The sequence below is a fragment of the Triticum urartu genome, chromosome 3 (assembly GCF_003073215.2).
Source record: "Triticum urartu cultivar G1812 chromosome 3, Tu2.1, whole genome shotgun sequence".
NCBI lineage: Eukaryota > Viridiplantae > Streptophyta > Magnoliopsida > Poales > Poaceae > Triticum > Triticum urartu.
The window spans coordinates 54411519-54425956 of NC_053024.1; positions in this window are offsets into that span (position 1 = coordinate 54411519).

The window sequence follows — 14438 nt, forward strand, 5'->3', positions numbered from 1 at the left end:
ATAGCCCGTTAAAGTTGCTACAGTCTACAGTCAAACACATGGTCTCCTATTGTGGTCATATAGTAAACAATCTACATGTCTCTCAACTTCTCTCTTTCTTTGTATAAGCAGGAATACCTTGGAAAAAATACCATTAGAAATCTCCACAGATCAACAAACACTACTTAGTTTGGTGTGCTGATGTATGTCCCAATATTTAAGGGTTGCAAGGTCATGTGCCCTTTCAGCATTATCTTCAGTAACATATAGCTTCCTGTAATGCCAAAATGAAGATTAAATTGAGCTGCTCTTATGTTCCATCCAAAATCTCTCTGTGATAGCAGTACATTGAAGAACCACAATGGCAGACAAAAGGTAGAAACTAATCCCATGCAAAACATCCAAAGAAAAGCAATCAATTAGGGGGAATGAAGATAGGTGAATAATTAACTGTTTCATTTTATATCAAAAAGCAGTAGAATTTAAATGCACAAACCCTACAAAAGGAAGAGAAACGCTTAACAGAGATATCTAATCATACTTGTTTTCTCTTGTGAAAAAAAGTGTACTCTATCATGCTTGAACACAATTATCATACTACATGTCAAGCATGGGTTTCAAAGGCGTCATAGTAAAAATGAATATCAACAATCTATTTACTGATCCAACAGTGATGTTGTTCATGTGTCCCATATAAACATGCATTATGACCTAGTAACTTGAATTATGATGCCACATAGTATTGTGATATGTTAGTTGCTACAGTAAGTGCACCATGCAACCATCCTAACGTTTCTAGTCGAGCGCAACTGATAACTGGTCAGTACCCTCTCAGCATTACAAGTTAAGCTTAGGCAGTTCCGTTGGGCTATGAAAATTAGGATCCTCTACATTGAATGGACATGATAGAGCATCGACAATATAATTACACACCATGCTTGTTCGCCATTGCTCTTGGGCCTCTTGACCTGGCTTTGTGTTGTCCCAGAGGTGCGCTTCCTACTTGTCGTTCCACTTGAGCATTTGGGAGCGGTAAGGAAACTGAGACCTATCTATGAACAAAAGCATCTAGTCAACAAGACATAAGGCAAATCAACCCTAGCTATGAACAGTAACAGCGACTTTCCTAGCTTGCCCACCTCGTGACGCCATGGTACGACGATGAGCGGGATGTTGCGTACTTGTGCATGGCCTCTGCCACCAGCGCCCCTCTTTCCCACCTCAAGTACGCCGGAGCCAGCATCATAGTTAACGCCGCCCTCGAATGCACATAATTTCTTAGTCTGAAGGCCAAATGAAAGTGTGTTGCTAGAATAATAGAAGAGTCAGTTTGAGAAAAATTAACACCTACCTAATTAGGTGCACAAAGAGAATCCACCTACACATTGAGGAATGGTGATCCAACACATCCACTGAAAAAAGTTCAAGATACAAATATATATATCAGATTCCAGACCAATCTTGTTGTATTAACTTTTACGAAAGCAAGAAAATTTCCTTGTTAGTCATACCAAGAAAACAACACCGGTATACCGATGAAGAAAGACTGAAACAAACATACCTGATTCCTATTAAAAGAAGCTAAGATGTTCCCTTTGGTTGGATACATTTTCTTTCTACCAAGATTGAGTCAAAACTAGATGATGTGTAGATTCAGGGTAAACAACTTGTAAACATGTTGTGCCATGAACAAATATAAATAACCATCTTTCCAAAACATAGCCTGATGCACAAAAAAATCCATTTGGGAAATAACTCATACTCTGAGATATGAGTATTAGAAATAAACCAACACCTAGGATTACAGTGTTGCCGATTGTGATCCGGTGATGAATATGTGTTGATAGATCAGCGTCCAAGGGAAGTTGTGTGATTTCTGCTGGAATTTTGTCTATTTTGGGCCTAGCCCAATAGCAGTTTCAGAAATTTCTAATAAATCCTAGAGGCCCACGCAGCCCATTTGTGCAAGGCAAGAGGTGGAACAAAAGTTTAGTCCCACATTGCTAGTTTAGAGGGAGTTGGATCTCTTTATAAGGAAGGTTCTTTCCCCACATGTATGAGCATGAGAACAAGAGGGACATCCACGCGCGCTCCTCCTCCGCCGCCCGCCTCGCCACGTCACGACGCGCCGCGCCGCGCCGCGACGCGATGTCTAAATTTTTGCCACGCACGACGGAAGCTCCTCTTCCTCTTGCCACAAAATTCCGACCATTGCGCTGCTGCTACGTTCTTTCCCATCCCGTCTTGCGGCGTGCACCGCAGGTCGGGACAGTAGGCCTCCGAAACCGCACCTTTTGAGTCCTGTACGGGAGAAGGGTGATAAGGTTTTTGGGGAGCGCTCAGCGCGACTACTGGCTGCTTCATCACGGATGATCCGGTCGCCGACGACTACTTCCCCGACGATGACTTCTTCCCCGACGTCCACGACCTCCTCGACGACATGGCAGGCGAGGACACCGACCCCAAGTCCAGTGCTTCTGCTGCTGCTGTCCCGTACGTGTTCTTGTCTTTCCTGTTAAAGGTTCTGCCGCAGTTCCTTGTTCTAGTCCTTGTCCTACACATGATAGGTTCTACTTCATATATGCTACTTGCTATACTGTCTGCTTTAGATATGATAGGCTACGGTTCATATATGCAGAAGCTATTTACATTCTCTCTATCAGAATGCATGACTTGTTTTATCTCTTCTATATTAGTCATGCTTTATCTAGTATTTCTGTTAATAAAATCATTTGGTAAATTGCTCATATTTCCAACAATCCAGAAACCTTATCATAGGCAATTTACCCTAAGTGCTTTTGCTGCTTCCATCAGACCTCCTATGTTTGAGGGTATCCACTATAAGAGGTGGCGCGTGAGAGCAGTCTTATGGTTTCAAACCATGAGTTGCTATGACGCCACTCTCGGCAAACCTGAAGGAGAGCCTGATGCTCAACAGGCACAAGCTTTTCAGAAAATGGATACTCTGTTTAAGACTGCTCTCTTGAGTGTTCTTGGTGAGAACATAGTTGATGCTTATGCGTTAATTGATAATGGAAAAGATATGTGGGATGCACTCGAGGCCAAGTTTGGGGTCTCGGATGCTGGCACTGAGCTGTACATCATGGAGCAATTCTATGATTACAGGATGACTGAAGAGCGCTCCGTGGTTGAGCAAGCTCATGAGATACAGTCATTTGCTAGAGAACTTGAGCACTTCAGTTGTATGCTACTGGACAAGTTTGTTGCCGGAGGTATCATCACTAAGCTTCCTCCTTCATGGAGGAACTTTGCTACCTTGCTGAAGCATAAGAGGCAGGAGTTTTCCGTCCCGGATCTCATTGGCACTCTTGATGTGGAAGAAAAGGTGAGAGCAAAGGACACACGTGCTTGAGGTATTGAGGGAGGATCTAGTGCCAATGTGGTACAGAAGCAGAACTTCCAGCCCCACAAGTTCAAGAACAAGGGCAAGTTTGATGGAATAGCAAAGTTTGCTGGGAAGAACAAGGTTGTGCAACACACGAACTTCAAGAAGAAGAATGGCAAGAAGAAAGGTGCTTGTCATGTGTGTGGGGATCCTGATCATTGGGCTCCTAGTTGCCCTAATCGCTATGACAAGCGTTATCCTGGGAAAGGCGGCAAGACCGCTAATGTTGTCATTGGAGACACTGACATGAAGGATGCTGGGTATGGTATATTTCCCACTATTCTTTCAGTATGTCATTCTCCTGACTGGTTGATTGACACGGGTGCTAATGTGCATGTATGCGGTGATATTTCCATGTTTTCGTCTTATCAGACCGCAGGGACTTCAACCGTGCTGATGGGCAACGGTTCAAGTGCTTCTGTTCATGGTGTTGGCACGGTCGATCTGAAGTTTACTTCGGGGAAGATCATGCGGCTGAAGAACGTGCATTATGTCCCCTCTATCAATAAAAATCTTGTTAGCGGATCTCTTCTGTGTAGAGATGGCTACAAGCTTGTCTTTGAGTCGAATAAATTTGTAATATCCAAGTATGGAACCTTTGTTGATAAAGGCCATGAGTCAGGAGGCTTGTTTCGTTTATCCTTATCAGACGTTTGCAATAAAGTTGTTAATCATATTTGCAACAATAGTGAATCCAATGTGTGGCATTCACGTCTTTGTCATGTTAAGTTTGGTTGCATGTCGCGACTAGCGAAGTTGAACTTAATCCCTAGTCTCACCACAGTCAAGGGATCTAAGTGTCAAGTGTGTGTGCAAGCTAAGCAACCTCGTAAGTCTCACACGACTGCGGAAATAAGAAATCTTGCACCACTAGAGCTCATACATTCAGATCTATGTGAAATGAATGGTGTGTTGACAAAAGGTGAAAAGAAATATTTCATGACGTTAATTGATGACTCCACTAGATACTGCCGTGTGTATCTTCTGAAATCTAAGGATGAGGCTTTGAACTTTTTCAAGATCTATAAAGCTGAAGTGGAAAACCAACTTGATCGGAAAATCAAGAGGCTAAGTATTTTTCCAATGAGTTTGATGCTTTTTGTGCGGAACATGGTATAATCCATGAGAGGACACCTCCCTACTCACCTCAGTCAAATGGGGTGGCCGAAAGAAAGAACCGTACTCTAACTGATTTGGTTAACGCCATGTTAGACACATCGGGTCTCTCGAGGGCATGGTGGGGGGAGGCGATATTGACAGCATGTCATGTCCTGAACCGAGTCCCCACAAAGAACAAAGAGATAACTCCATTCGAGGAATGGGAGAAGAAAAGGTTAAAACTCTCTTATCTGCGAACATGGGGTTGTTTGGCGAAAGTCAATGCTCCAATTTCAAAGAAGCGGAAGCTTGGACCAAAGACTATGGATTGTGTTTTCCTGGGATATGCTTTTCATAGCATTGGCTATAGATTCTTGGTTGTAAAATCTGAGGTACCTGACATGCATGTCAGTACGATCATGGAGTCGAATGATGCGACTTTCTATGAAGATATCTTTCCCATGAAGGATATGGCTACCTCATCTAATCAGGAGATGCCTAGTTCATCGAATCAAGAACCAGTTACAATTACCGAACCTACAATTTCGATGGAACACTTTGAAAGTCCTGTGGAGGAGAACAATGAAGTTCCTATTAGGAGCAAGAGACAGAGGACTGCAAAGTCCTTTGGTGATGATTTTCTTGTGTACCTCATAGATGACACTCCCAGTTCTATTTCAGAGGCCTATGCATCTGAAGATGCTGACTACTGGAAGGAAGCGGTTCGTAGCGAGATGGATTCCATCTTGGCGAATGAAACTTGGGAGATAACTGATCGTCCTTATGGGTGCAAACCTATAGGATGCAAATGGGTATTCAAGAAGAAGCTTAGGCCTGATGGTACTATTGAAAAGTACAAGGCTCGGCTCGTGGCTAAGGGTTATACCCAAAAGGAAGGTGAAGACTTCTTTGATACTTACTCAACTGTGGCTCAACTGACCACTATTCGAGTTCTACTTTCACTAGCCGCCTCGCATGGTCTTCTCATTCATCAAATGGATGTTAAGACTGCTTTCCTAAATGGAGAGTTGGACGAGGAAATTTATATGGAACAACCAGATGGGTTTGTACTAGATGGTCAGGAAGGGAAAGTGTGCAAGTTGCTGAAGTCTTTGTACGGACTTAAGCAAGCACCCAAACAGTGGCATGAGAAGTTTGAAAGAACTCTAACAGTTGCAGGCTTTGTTGTGAATGAAGCTGACAAATGTGTGTACTATCGCCATGGTGAGGGCGAGGGAGTTATCCTGTGCTTGTATGTTGATGACATACTGATTTCCAGAACAAATCTGAATGTTATTAAGGAGGTCAAGGATTTCCTATCTCGTTGTTTTGAGATGAAGGATTTAGGAGTGGCTGATGTTACTCTAAACATCAAGTTGTTGAGAGACGATGATGGTGGGATTACATTGCTTCAATCTCACTATGTGGAAAAGATCTTGAGTCGCTTTGGTTATAGTGACTGCAAGCCCTCTCCAACACCATATGATGCGAGTGTGTTGCTTCGAAAGAATCGAAGAATTGCTAGAGATCAATTGAAATATTCTCAGATTATTGGCTCGCTTATGTACTTAGCAAGTGCTACAAGACCTGACATCTCTTTTGCTGTTAGCAAACTGAGTCGGTTTGTCTCAAAACCAGGAGATGTGCATTGGAAAGCTCTAGAGAGAGTTTTGCGTTATTTGAAAGGCACTGCAAATTATGGAATTCACTACACCGGGCATCCAAAGGTGCTTGAAGGGTATAGTGATTCAAACTGGATCTCAGATGCTGATGAGATAAAGGCCACGAGCGGTTATGTATTCACTCATAGAGGTGGCGTTGTTTCTTGGAAGTCTTGCAAGTAGACCATCTTAACGAGGTCAACAATGGAAGCAGAACTCACAGCACTAGATACAGCTACGGTCGAAGCAGATTGGCTTCGTCGGCTCTTGAATGACTTACCGGTTGTTGAGAAACCTGTACCGGGTATCCTTATGAACTGCGACAATCAAACTGTGATCACGAAAGTGAGCAGCTCAAAGGATAACATGAAGTCATCAAGACACGTTCAGAGAAGGTTAAAGTCTGTCAGAAAAATGAAAAACTCCAGAGTTATTGCATTGGATTATATCCAAACGTCTAAAAATCTGGCAGATCCTTTTACTAAGGGTCTATCACGTAATGTGATAGATAATGCATCGAGGGAGATGGGTATGAGACCCACAATATGAGTTGTTCATAGTGGTAACCTATTCTTTGTGATCGGAGATCCCGTGAATTAGATGTGGAAGACAAGCTGTTGGTCAACTGAGAGGAGAGTATCCTTACTATTCACAATACCACTCCATGAAGATGCAATACCATCATTATCTGCATGGCAGGTTGATGTATATCTTAATGTGTTCTAAGTGGCTTATTTAAGCAGAGATGTTATCCTGCAGAACATCTTTTGAAGAACACACCTATATGAGTCTGATTGTCAAACATCGCAATCTATGAGAGTAGGGTTCTCTCTAGTAAACTCATGAAAGGTCACGGAGTATGACGCATAAGCTCCATCCGCGGGGAAGACCCATGGTAGCCACGTATCGGTCAAGGCTTTATGTGAAGCTAGATTCACAAAAAACTTGCAGTTCAAGGCCCAGTCCACTATTCAAGTTGCTTACTAGTGTAGCATAGAGTTCTAGGTGGAAGTTCAACTTAACAGTCTCCAATGCAGTACCAGTATATAAAACAGTGTTTTGGAACCAAAGGCAAATTTTTGTGTGCCTCTGGGATCTGGTGGGGGATTGCTGGCATTTTGTCTATTTTGGGTCTAGCCCAATAGCAGTTTCAGAAATTTCTAATAAATCCTAGAGGCCCACGCAGCCCATTTGTGCAAGGCAAGAGGTGGAACAAAAGTTTAGTCCCACATTGCTAGTTTAGAGGGAGCTGGACCTCTTTATAAGGGAGGTTCTTTCCCCACATGTATGAGCATGAGAACAAGAGGGACATCCACGCGTGCTCCTCCTCCGCCGCCCGCCTCCTGTTCGCTTCATGCTGCAGCCTCTTCGCGTCCTTCTCCTATGCCTATATAAGAGAGGTCGCTCCTCTCCAGAGAGACACAACAAAAGCTCCTCTTCCTCTCGCCACAAAGTTCCGACCATTGCGCTGCTGCTACGTTCTTCCCAATCCCGTCTTGTGGCGTGCACCACAGGTCAGGACAGTAGGCCTCCAAAACCGCACCTTTTGAGTCCTGTACGGGAGAAGGGTGATAAGGTTTTTGGGGAGCGCTCAGCGCGACTACTGGCTGCTTCATCACGGACGATCCGGTCGCCGACGACTACTTCCCCGACGTCCACGACCTCCTCGACGACATGGCAGGCGAGGACTGTTGGAAATATGCCCTAGAGGCAATAATAAATTAGTTATTATTATATTTCCTTGTTCATGATAATCGTTTATTATCCATGCTAGACTATATTGATAGGAAACTCAGATACATGTGTGGATACATAGACAACACCATGTCCCTAGTAAGCCTCTAGTTGACTAGCTCGTTGATCAATAGATGGTTACGGTTTCCTGACCATGGACATTGGATGTCATTGATAACGGGATCACATCATTAGAAGAATGATGTGATGGACAAGACCCAATCCTAAGCATAGCACAAGATCGTGTAGTTCGCATGCTAAAGCTTTTCTAATGTCAAGTATCATTTCCTTAGACCATGAGATTGTGCAACTCCCGGATACCGTAGGAATACTTTGGGTGTGCCAAACGTCACAACGTAACTGGGTGGCTATAAAGGTGCACTACGGGTATCTCCGAAAGTGTCTGTTGGGTTGGCACGAATCGAGACTGGGATTTGTCACTCCGTGCGATGGAGAGGTATCTCTGGGACCACTCGGTAGGACATCATCATAATGTGCACAATGTGATCAAGGAGTTGATCATGGGATGATGTGTTACGGAACGAGTAAAGAGACTTGCCGGTAACGAGATTGAACAAGGTATCGGGATACCGACGATCGAATCTCGGGCAAGTACAATACCGCTAGACAAAGGGAATTGTATACGGGATTGATCGAATCCTCGACATCGTGGTTCATCCGATGAGATCATCGTGGAACATGTGGGAACCAACATGGGTATCCAGATCCCGCTGTTGGTTATTAACCGGAGGACGTCTCGGTCATGTCTGCATGGTTCCCGAACCCATAGGGTCTACACACTTAAGGTTCGATGACGCTAGGGTTATAAAGGAAGTTTGTATGTGGTTACTGAATGTTGTTCGGAGTCCCGGATGAGATCCCGGACGTCATGAGGAGTTCCGGAATGGTCCGGAGGTAAAGATTTATATATGGGAAGTCCTGTTTTAGTCACCGGAAAGGTTTCGGGTTTTATCGGTAACGTACCGGGACCACCAGGAGGGTCCCGGGGGTCCACCAAGTGGGGCCACCGGCCCCGGAGGGCTGCATGGGCCAAGTGTGGGAGGGGACCAGCCCCAGGTGGGCTGGTGTGCCCCCCACAAGGGCCCAAGGCGCCTAAGGGGAGGAGGGGGGCAAACCCTAAGGGCAGATGGGCCTTAGGGTACATGCCTGGTGCGCCTCCCTCTCCCCTCCCCTTGGCCGCCCCACCAGATGGGATCTGGGCTGGCCGCTGCCCCTAGGGTGGAACCCTAGGTGGGGGCGCAGCCCCCCCTCTCCCCCTATATATAGTGGAGGCAAAGGAGCAGCCCATAGACGAAGTTTCTTCTCTTGTTGGCGCAGCCCTACCTCTCTTTCTCCTCATATCTCGCGGTGCTTGGCGAAGCCCTGCTGGATCACCATGCTCCTCCACCACCACCATGCCGTTGTGCTGCTGCTGGATGGAGTATTCCTCAACCTCTCCCTCTCTCCTTGCTGGATCAAGGCATGGGAGACGTCACCGGGCTGTACGTGTGCTGAACGCGGAGATGCCGTCCGTTCGGCACTAGGATCTCCGGTGATTTGGATCACGACGAGTGCGACTCCTTCAACCCCGTTCTCTTGAACGCTTCCGCTTAGTGATCTACAAGGGTATGTAGATGCACTCTCCTTCCCCTCGTTGCTGGTTTCTCCATAGATAGATCTTGGTGACACGTAGGAAAATTTTGAATTTCTGCTATGTTCCCCAACAGTGGCATCATGAGCTAGGTCTATGCGTAGTTACTATGCACTAGTAGAACACAAAGTGGTTGTGGGCATCGATATTGTCAATTATCTTGCCGTTACTAGTCTTATCTTGATTCGGCGGCATCGTGGGATGAAGCGGCCCGGACCGACCTTACACATACTCTTACGTGAGACTGGTTCCACCGACTTACATGCACTAGTTGCATAAGGTGGCTAGCGGGTGTCTGTCTCTCCCACTTTAGTCGGATCGGATTCGATGAAAAGGGTCCTTATGAAGGGTAAATAGCAATTGGCATATCACGTTGTGGTTTTTGCGTAGGTAAGAAATGTTCTTGCTAGAAACCCATAGCAGCCACGTAAAACATGCAAACAACAATTAGAGGGCGTCTAACTTGTTTTTGTAGGGTATGCTATGTGATGTGATATGGCCAAGAAGAATGTGATGAATGATATGAGATGTATGAGATTGATCATGTTCTTGTAATAGGAATCACGACTTGCATGTCGATGAGTATGACAACCGGCAGGAGCCATAGGAGTTGTCTTTATTTATTGTATGACCTGCGTGTCATTGAACAACGCCATGTAATTACTTTACTTTATTGCTAACCGGTAGCCATAGTAGTAGAAGTAATAAGTTGGCGAGACAACTTCATGGAGACACAATGATGGAGATCATGGTGTCATGCCGGTGACGATGATGATCATGGAGCCCCGAAGATGGAGATCAAAAGGAGCAATATGATATTGGCCATATCATGTCACTATTTGATTGCATGTGATGTTTATCATGTTTATACATCTTATTTGCTTAGAACGACGGTAGCTTAAATGAGATGATCCCTCACTAAAATTTCAAGAGAAGTGTTCTCCCTAACTGTGCACCGTTGCGAAAGTTCGTCGTTTCGAAGCACCACGTGATGATCGGGTGTGATAGATCCTTATGTTCGAATACAACGGGTGTTGACGAGCCTAGCATGTACAGACATGGCCTCGGAACACATGCGAAACACTTAGGTTAACTTGACGAGCCTAGCATGTACAAACATGGCCTCGGAACACAAGAGACCGAAAGGTCGAGCATGAGTCGTATGGTAGATACAATCAACATGAAGATGTTCACCGATGATGACTAGTCCGTCTCACGTGATGATCGGACACGGCTTAGTTGACTCGGATCATGTAATCACTTATATGACTAGAGGGATGTCTATCTGAGTGGGAGTTCATAAGATGAACTTGTTTATCCTGAACATAGTCAAAAGGATTTTGCAAATTATGTCATAGCTCGCGCTTTAGTTCTACTGTTTAGATATGTTCCTAGAGAAAAATTAGTTGAAAGTTGATAGTAGCAATTATGCAGACAGTAGAAGGCTTATGTCCTTAATGCACCGCTCAGTGTGCTGAACCTCGAACGTCGTCTGTGGATGTTGCGAACATCTGACATACACATTTTGATAACTACGTGATAGTTCAGTTAAACGGTTTAGAGTTGAGGCACCGAAAACGTTTTAAAACGTCGCGAAACATATGAGATGTTTCGAGGGCTGAAATTGGGATTTCAGGCTCGTGCCCACGTCAAGAGGTATAAGACCTCCGACGATTTTCTTAGCCTGCAAACTAAGGGAGAAAAGCTCAATTGTTGAGCTTGTGCTCAGATTGTTTGAGTACAACAATCGCTTGAATCGAGTGGGAGTTGATCTTCCAGATGAAATAGTGATGGTTCTCCGAAGTCATTACCACCAAGCTGCTAGAGCTTCGTGATGAACTATAATATATCAGGGACATATATGATGATCCTTGAGATATTCGCGATGTTTGACACCACAAAAGTAGAAATCAAGAAGGAGCATCAATTGTTGATGGTTGGTGAAACCACTAGTTTCAAGAAGGGCAAGGGCAAGAAGGGATACTTCATGAAACGGCAAATCAGCTGTTGTTCTAGTGAAGAAACCCAAAGTTGAACCCAAGCCCGAGACTAAGTGCTTCTGTAATAAGGGGAACAGTCACTGAAGCAGAACCGCCCTAGATACTTGGTAGATGAGAAGGCTAGCAAGGTCGACAGAAGTATATTGGATATGCATTATAATGTGTACTTTACTAGTACTCCTAGTAGCACCAGGGTATTAGATACCGGTTCGGTTGCTAAGTGTTAGTAACTCGAAAATGCTACGGAATAAACGGAGACTAGCTAAAAGGTGAGATGACGATATGTGTTGGAAGTATTTCCAAGGTTGATCAAACATCGTACGCTCCCTCTACCATCGAGATTGGTGTTTGCGTTGAGCATAGACATGATTGGATTATGTCTATCGCAATACGGTTATTCATTTAAGGAGAATAATGGTTACTCTGTTTATTTGAATAATACCTTCAATGGTCTTGCACCTAAAATGAATGTTTTTTTTGAATCTCGATCGTAGTGATACACATGTTCATGCCAAAAGATATAAGATAGTAATGATAGTACCACCTACTTGTGGCACTGCCACGTAAGTCATATTGGTATAAAACGCATGAAGAAGCTCCATGTTGATGGATCTTTGGGCTCACTCATTTTGAAAAAAAAATTGAGACATGCGAACCATGTCTATTGGTGTATATGCATGAAGAAACTCCATGCAAATGGACCGTTTGGACTCACTTGATTTTGAATCACTTGATACATGCAAATCATACCACATGGGCAAGATGACTGAAAGCCTCGTTTTCAGTAAAATGGAACTAGAAAGCAACTTGTTGGAAGTAATACATTTTGATGTGTGCAATCCAATGAGTGTTGAGGCGTGTAGTGGATATCGTTATGTTCTTACTTCCCATATGATTTGAGTAGATGTTGAGTACATTTACTTGATGAATCACGAGTCTGAATTATTGAAAGGTTCGAGTAATTTCAGGGAGAAGTTGAAAGATCGTCGTGACAAGAGGATAAAATATCTATGATATGATCATAGAGATGAATATATGAATTACGAGTTTGGCACAGAATTAAGACATTGTGGAAATTGTTTCACAACTAATACAGCCTGGAACACCATAGTGTGATGGTGTGTCCGAACATCATAACTACACCCTATTGGATATGATGCATACCATGATGTCTCTTATCGAATTACCACGATAGTTTATGGGTTAGGCATTAGAGACAACCACATTCACTTTAAATAGGGCACCACGTAATTCCGATGAGATGACACCGTATGAACTATGGTTTAGAGAAACCTAAGCTGTCATTTCTTAAAAGTTTGGGGCTGCGACGCTTATGTGAAAAAGTTTCAAGCTGATAAGCTCGAACCCAAAGCGGATAAATGCATCTTCATAGGACACCCAAAACAGTTGGGTATACCTCCTGTCTCATATTCGAAAGCAATACGGGATTGTTTCTAGAATCGGGTCCTTTCTCGAGGAAAAGTTTCTCTCGAAAGAATTGAGTGGGAGGATGGTGGAGACTTGATGAGGTTATTGAACCGTCTCTTCAACTAGTGTGTGGCAGGGCATAGGGAGTTGTTCCTGTGCCACCTACACCAATTGAAGTGGAAGCTTATGATAGTGATCATGAAACTTCAGATCAAGTCACTACCAAACCTCGTAGGACGACAAGGATGCGTACTACTTCAGAGTGGTACGTAATCCTGTCTTGGAAGTCATGTTGCTAGACAACAATGAACCTACGAGCTATGGAGAAGCGATGGTGGGCCCGGATTTCGATAAATGGCTCGAGGCCATAAAATCCGAGAGAGGATCCATGTATGAAAACAAAGTGTAGACTTTGGCAGAACGGCTCGATGGTCGTAAGGCTGTTGAGTACAGATGGATTTTAAAAGGAAGACGGACAATGATGGTAAATGTCACCATTAAGAAAGCTCGACTTGTCGTTAAGATGTTTCCCGACAAGTTCAAGGAGTTGACTACGATGAGACTTTCTCACTCGTAGCGATGCTAAGAGTCTGTTGGAATTATATTAGCGATTACTGCATTATTTATGAAATCTTGCAGATAGGGTGTCAAAAACCATTGTTTCCTCGACGATTTTCTTGAGGAAAGGTTGTATGTGATACAACCGGAATGTTTTGTCAATCCTGAAAGATGCTAACAAGTATGCAAAGCTCCAGCAATCCTTCTAAGGACTGGAGTAAGCATCTCGGAGTTGGAATGTATGCTTTGATGAGATGATCAAAGTTTTGGGTGTATACAAAGTTTATGAGAAACTTGTATTTCCAAAGAAGTGAGTGGGAGCACTATAGAATTGCCGATGAGTATATGTTGTTAACATATTGTTGATCGGAAATGATGTAGAATTTCTGGAAAGCATGCAGAGTTATTTGAAAAGTGTTTTTCAATGGAAAACCTGGATTAGGCTACTTGAGTATTGAGCATTAAGATCTATAAGGATAGATCAAAACGCTTAATAGTACTTTCAAATGAATACATACCGTGACAAGATTTTGAAGGAGTTCAAAATGGATCGGCAAAGAAGGAGTTCTTGGCTGTGTTATAAGGTGTGAACATTGAGTAAGACTCGAAACCTGACCGCGGCAGAATAGAGAGAAAGGACGAAGGTCGTCCCCTATGCTTTAGACGTAGGCTCTACAGTATGCTATGCTGTGTACCGCACCTGAAGTGTGCCTTGCCATGAGTCAGTCAAGGGGTACAAGAGTGATCCAAGAATGGATCACAGGACAGCGGTCAAAGTTATCCTTAGTAACTAGTGGACTAAGGAATTTTCTCGATTATGGAGGTGGTAAAAGAGTTCGTCGTAAAGGGTTACACCGATGCAAACTTTGACACTAATCCAGATTATTCTGAGTAGTAAACTGGATTCGTATAGTAGAACAGTT